At 41.6% G+C, this 6,339-nt stretch overlaps 1 long non-coding RNA gene across 1 annotated transcript in view; it reads left to right on the top strand.

Annotated features, from left to right (window-relative positions):
• The window catches only part of LOC107182786, a 21,833-nt gene extending 15,959 nt beyond the window's left edge, over positions 1-5,874 (top strand). The window contains exons 2-3 of the long non-coding RNA XR_001513517.1: positions 1,256-1,259; positions 5,764-5,874. This is a non-coding gene — a long non-coding RNA (uncharacterized LOC107182786). The remainder of the gene's footprint in view (positions 1-1,255; positions 1,260-5,763) is intronic.
• The last annotated feature ends 465 nt before the right edge of the window (positions 5,875-6,339 follow it).

Here is a 6,339-nt window from a genome sequence, read left to right as displayed (position 1 = left end):
GGGTCACACACCCTTCAGGGTGGGGTTCCCCACGGGGGGGCCTGGCCAGTCTGGATGAGGGGCCGAGGGCTGTTGTCAGGCTGGCGGGTGACGGGAGCTCCCATCCGCTCCTTTTTTCTTTTCTTTTTTTTGATTCTGGGCCAGAGCTCTGAGGATCTAGCTCTTAGGCCTCCGCTCCTGAAAGCAGGTATCTGGTTATTTTCGGTTCTATAATCGAAACTCTGTATCACCTCCAGCTCTGAGATCCCAGCTAGCTGAAAGCTGGTTTCTGCGTTTTTTTTTAGCTTCTATATTTGTTGAAATGTTTCAAACTGCAGGCTCAGAGGCCTGCGAGGCAGGCAGGGAACGTTGGTTTCCTCCATCACTGAAGCAAGCAAGCCTCCTGTTAGTTTCAAGCTGCCTGGCTGCCGGCTGCCATCTTGGCTGGCAGTTAATTTGCATATTGCCCTGATTAGCCAATGGGAAGAGTAGGAGTCGTACGCCAATTACCATGTTTCTCTTTTATTAGATAGGATTTCAATAATAATGAATGCCATGAAGAAGACATACACTGGGCTATTTCTTCTTGAAGCAGTCTACCTGCCCACAGTACAATTTCACTCCTATTTGTTCAATTCCTACCCCTTCTGAAAATCTCAGCAAAAGTCCCATTCCTTACCCAAAATCTTCCTCAGTTAATTTAAGCCTCATTTGTTGGTCAACAAATATTGTTCAGCACCTGTGATAATGCTGGGGTTAGAGTAAACAAGAAAGACACATTCCATGTTCTCATGGGGCCTATTATCTGGTCCTCAAGAAGTCTCCCTTGACCTGCATTAGTACTTACTATACACACTGAGTGGCCAGCTTATTATGACCACCTGGCGTTTGTAGGCAAATTAGCTATAATTTCGCACTGAAGTTGCTAGAGGGCCAGACCATTATAAATAGGAAAGCAGGTTGTTTACCACGACAGTAGAAGTGATTTTTTTCTGAGGATATGGGTAAATAAAGTGATTTAACAGCCTTTGAATGTGGGATATATATACTGTATATGTAACATATAAATACAATATATATTGCATGCTGGGGTCCAGCCCCAGCAGGTCCAGGGGTCCCCAAAGGTGTGAACGGAGTCGGCGAAGAAGGAATGACATGGCCACTCCTGCACAATACGAGCACCGTGGCATGGCGCATTGTCTTGTTGGAAGAAGCCATCTCTGTTGGGATATGCCATCAACATGATAAGATGAACTTGTTCAGCAACGATAGTTAGGTATGTTGTGCTAATCAGACGTTGTTCCATACAAATTAAAGGGCCCAAACCATGCCAGGAAAACATTCCCCAAACCATAACACTGCCCCCACCAGCTTGAAGCGTTGTACTCATGCATGTGGGATGCATGCTTTCATGCTGTTTCCATCAAATTCTCACTCTGCCATCTGCATGATGTAACTGGAAATGTGATTCATCGGACCACATGACTTTTTTCCAATGCTCGACTGTCCAATCCTTGTGTTCCTGTGCGAATTGGAGACATTTTATCTTGGTAACTGCAGACAGCAAAGGTGTTCAAACAGGCCTTCAGCTTCCATATCCCATATGATGCAGTGTACGGCTAATTTGCCTACAAACGTCAGGTGGTCATAATAATCTGGCCACTCAGTGCATACCAGTTGTTGTGCATACAGAATAAACTAACATGTATTTGATGCCAAGGCCCTCTCTCCAACTAAACCATAAGGAATAGTTTATTCCACGTACCTATTCCTCAGGGCCTGATAAAAGAGAAAGGAAAATATCAGGAAATAGCAAGCAGGAGCTTTGAATATTCAAAAGCAAAAATCCTAAATCCATGTTAAATAATTCAGTAGACAACAAAAATTGGTTTCATAAATACAGATTGAGGGTGAATAAACACTTTAAGTAGATAAAGGAAGATACAGTTATCTCGACCAGGGCTGGCAAACTTTCTATAGAGGGCCAAATATAAAAGAGTTGAGACTGTATCGGTCACACGTAAGTCTCTATCACCCTTCTTCTCCTGCTCCTCCTTCTTCTCCTTCTCTTTCTTTTTCTTCTTTTATAAACCTTAAACATATAAAAACCATTCTTATTCCAGCAAAGGCAAGCCATGGAGCCAGCAATTTGCTGAGTCTCTGTTCTCCGCAGACAGAACAGTACCACAGAGAGCTGTCAATTATTCCCATCTGTTTAATCTGGGAAGGCTCTGGGGAGGAGGCGGTGGTATTTTGAGACCTTGAGTGAGAGCCGAGCCTTGGCTTGACGGCAAGGTAGCAAGGGAGCAGCATGACCTAATGGAAAGGAGCTGGGCTGAGAGTCAACAGACCTGAATCGGAGTCCTGGCTCTAGGGCCGTCTGTGTGGCTTTGGCCAAGTCGCCCCCGTGCCTCCAGTAACTTCTGTGAGTTATCGCCATGAAAAACGAGCAGAAAAGCAACTTATTGTGAGAATAAGATGAGATCATATCAGAGCACTTTGGAAACTGACAAGCATCCCAGTAAGACCTTGATAAAATTAGTAAAAGCCAAAAATGTAAGCTAAACTTGAAGATTCCAAATTCGAAATGTCACATTATTTAGCCAGCAAGAGAGGAGACGAAATGTGAGAGTCAAATATGATTCTTTATTGTATGGCCTTGGCCAAAATATCTATTTTATAAGCTGCAAGCCTTCAGAAGATAATAGAGTTGTGAGCAGGAAAGACAGCTGGGGATCCCTGAAGAGGCTACACAGAGCCCATTGGTATGACGCCACGAGTGTGTGGAGAAGCTCTCAACCCTCACATGGTCTCCCCGAAAGGCTGCCTTCACAGTCTGGGTGCAGGACCCCCTGGAGGTAATCTCCTCTCATCCAGCACCCCAAGCAGAGGAAACCTGCTCACCTTCAGACAAGGAAAATGTAAAGTCCCCAAAAAAGATTTTGGAGACAAAACAGCTTTTGGTTTACAACTTTTGGCTTTTAACTAACAGGGCCTGATATAGCCCCTCTCCTCTTCCCAGAAAAACACTGTTAAAGACAAAAACAAAAGCCCCAAATTCCCCCAGAGCCTTAATATTGGGAAGATTGAAACAGTCTGTCCATGGAATTTTTAAAAACTATCTACTAACTAAGAAGGCTGATGGCATACATAAAGGAAGACAGTTGGAGGCATGCCCACTTGCATTGTGTGACACAGTGCCATCAGTCCAAGTGACAGTAAGGAAGACCTTTTTACTTTCCTTCTGTTGGCAGTCTTACTCAGTGTTATGGGTTGAATTGTGTCCCCTTGAAAGGATATGTTAGGAAACTCCTGGTACCTTAGGATGTTACCTTGGAAATGGGGCCTTTATAGAGGTAATCAAGTTAAAATGGCCATTAAGATAGACCCTAATTCAGTCTGACTGGTGTCCATCTAGAAAGAGTAAATGTGGACACTGAGGCAGACAAGAGCAGAAGGAAGACAAAGTGAAGAGACAGAAGGTCAATGTCATGTGAAGATTACATGATGAACTGAAGCAACCACAAGTCAAAGATTACTAGTAAATCAACCAAAAGCTAGGAGAGAGGGAACAGGTTCTCCCTTGCAGCCCTCAGAGAGGACCAAGCAACTGACACCTTAATTTGAGACTTCTAGCCTCCAGAGCTGTGAGACAATGCATTTCTGTTCTTCCAACCACTCAGTTTGTGGTACTTTGTATGTTAACCTCAAAAGACTAACGTAAGATACTTAAGGCTTGAAACAATGAGCCAGTCAAGATGGCAGAATAAGTAAATGCAAAACTCACATCCTTCCATGACCACAGAAAATGACAACCAAATTACAGAACAAACATCATTGAGAACCAACTGAATTCTAGCTTAACAGGTATATCCTATAACTAAGGGTACACAGAAGAAGGAAGAGTGGAGACTTGGAATAGACTGGTCCCACACCCACATGTGACAGCTAAATATCAGAAAGGATATCTCAGTTATAGAGGTCCATGAGGGTCAAGGAGTCCCAGCCCCACACCAGGATCCCATCCAAGGGTTCCATTGCTGGGAAGAGAAGTCCCCATAAGTTTCGATGTAAAAACCAGTAGAAATTGTGGCTAAGGTGGAGAGATTCCTGAGTTCCAGCTATTTCTCTTAACAGACTGCCCATAGACTTACTGGCTCTGTGCTCCAGCACTGGGTGCCAGCTTGGAAGGCACCAGGGACATACAGGAGGAACTGAAATGTCTGGCTTCAGAGCAAAGACTGGACAGGCAGCTTTCTCCCCGACAGAAGTGCTGGCAGAGGCCACTGTTCGTTTGATGGCCCTCTCCCTGCAGGCACACGCAGGTGCTATAACAGAGTCTCTACCAACCTAGCTAACACTATTGGTCCCACCCTGGTGATTCCCTGAGACTCTGCTCCGCCCAAAAAGAACTGAACATAATGGAGACAAGCAATCTACCAGATACAGAGTTCAAAACACTGGTCATAAGAATGTTCAATTTAGGGGATCAAGTCAGTGATAACTTCAACAATGATATAGGAAACATAAAAATAAATATTTAAAAAAAATAAACAAGGACCAGTCAGAAATGAAGAATACATTAACTGAAATAAAGAATACACTAGAAGAATCAACAGTAGATTAGATTAAATAGAGAAGCAAATCAGCAATTTAGAAGATAAAGTATCAGAAAACACCCAATCTGAACAGCAAAAAGAAAAAAGAATCCAAAAAAAGAGGATAGTTTAAGGGGCTTCTAGTACATTAAATGTACCAAATTTTACATCATGGGGGTGATGGAAGGAGAAGAGAGAGAGAGTAAGGAATTGAAAACATATTTGATAAAATGACAGAAAACCTCCTTAACTTGGTGAAGAAAATAGACACACAAGTTCAGGAAACACAGAGAGTCCCAAACAAGATAAATCCAAAGAGGCCCACACAAACACACATCATAATTAAAATGCCAAAGGTTAAAGACAAAGAGGGAATCTTAAAAGCAGCAAGAAAAAAAGTTACTTACAAAAGAGCTGCCATCAGACTGTCAACTGATTTCTCAACAGATACTTTGCAGGCCAGAATGGATTGATATAAAGTATTCAAAGTGATGAAAAGTAAGGATCTATAACCAAGATTACTCTACCCAGCAAAACTGTCATTTAGAATCAAAGGGCATAGAAAGAGCTTTAGGAGACAAGACAAGAAAAAGCTAAAGGAGTTAATCACACCAAACCAATATTACAAGAAATGTTAAAGGGTCTTCAAGAATAAGAAAGAATAAGAATAAAAGAATAAGAAGAAGAAGAGCAAGAGCAAGGAGGAGGAGGAGGAGAAATAATGAAATGGCAATAAATATATATCTATCAACTATTATTTTAAATACAAATGTATTAAATGCTCCAACCAAAAAATACAGGGTGGCTGAATGGATAAGAAAACAAGACCTTTACATATGTTGTCTACAAAAGAGTCACTTTATATTGAAAGGCACACAGAGACTAAAAGAAAAGAACAATAGATGCTTGGATAGAGAAGATAAACAAAGAACATATGTACAATGGAATATAACTGTGACATGGATGGACCTAGCAGGTGTTGTGCTGAGTGAAACAGGTCAGTCGGAGAAGGCAAATACCATATGATTTCACTTACATGCAGAATCTAAAGAACAAAATAAACAAACAAATCAGAAATGGACTAATAGAAACAGAGAACATTTTTGAGGTTGGTGGTAAGAAGTTTGGGTGAAAAAGGTGAAGGAATTAAGAAGCACAAATTGGTAGCTATAAAATAGTCATAGAGGTAAAGTACAGCCTCGGGAAATATAGTCAATAATATTGTGATACCTATGTATGCTGTCAGATGGGAACTAGATTTATTGGGGTGGTCACTTTGTAAGTTACATAAATGTCTAATCACTGGGTGGTACACCTGAATCTAATACAATATTGTATGTCAACTGTAACTGAAAAATTAAAATGTTTATTTTTAAAGAACACTTGTAACAATGGCAGGTCTCTCTCCTCTGAGTGAGAAATACCTTTTACAGGCAGTAGAGGGCTCTTTTCCCAACTCCATTCACATACAGCAAGAGGTTGTTGAGAACACATCAACCTAAGCTAATATGGCCGCTCACAATTTCTAGGTTCTTTTGGTGACTACCAACAAGTTCCAATAATTAGAGGTCCATGGGGACTCTAGACCTGCCCCCACCTTATTTCCTGATGTATGTTACAGTGAAATCAAAAGTCTCAAGTCAAATCCTAGCACACATTAAAATACTACTAATGACCAGAAACAGAAACAGACATACAACTGGGTGAAGTCCCAGCCCCCTGTCTTTTAGGCACGTGACTAGTACTTAGCATGAAATTTTCA

The sequence above is a fragment of the Myotis davidii genome, unplaced genomic scaffold, assembly GCF_000327345.1.
Source record: "Myotis davidii unplaced genomic scaffold, ASM32734v1 scaffold37, whole genome shotgun sequence".
Taxonomy (NCBI): Eukaryota; Metazoa; Chordata; class Mammalia; order Chiroptera; family Vespertilionidae; genus Myotis; species Myotis davidii.
The sequence above is the reverse complement of the archived record's forward strand: the minus strand, read 5'-3'. Positions and strand labels throughout refer to the sequence as shown.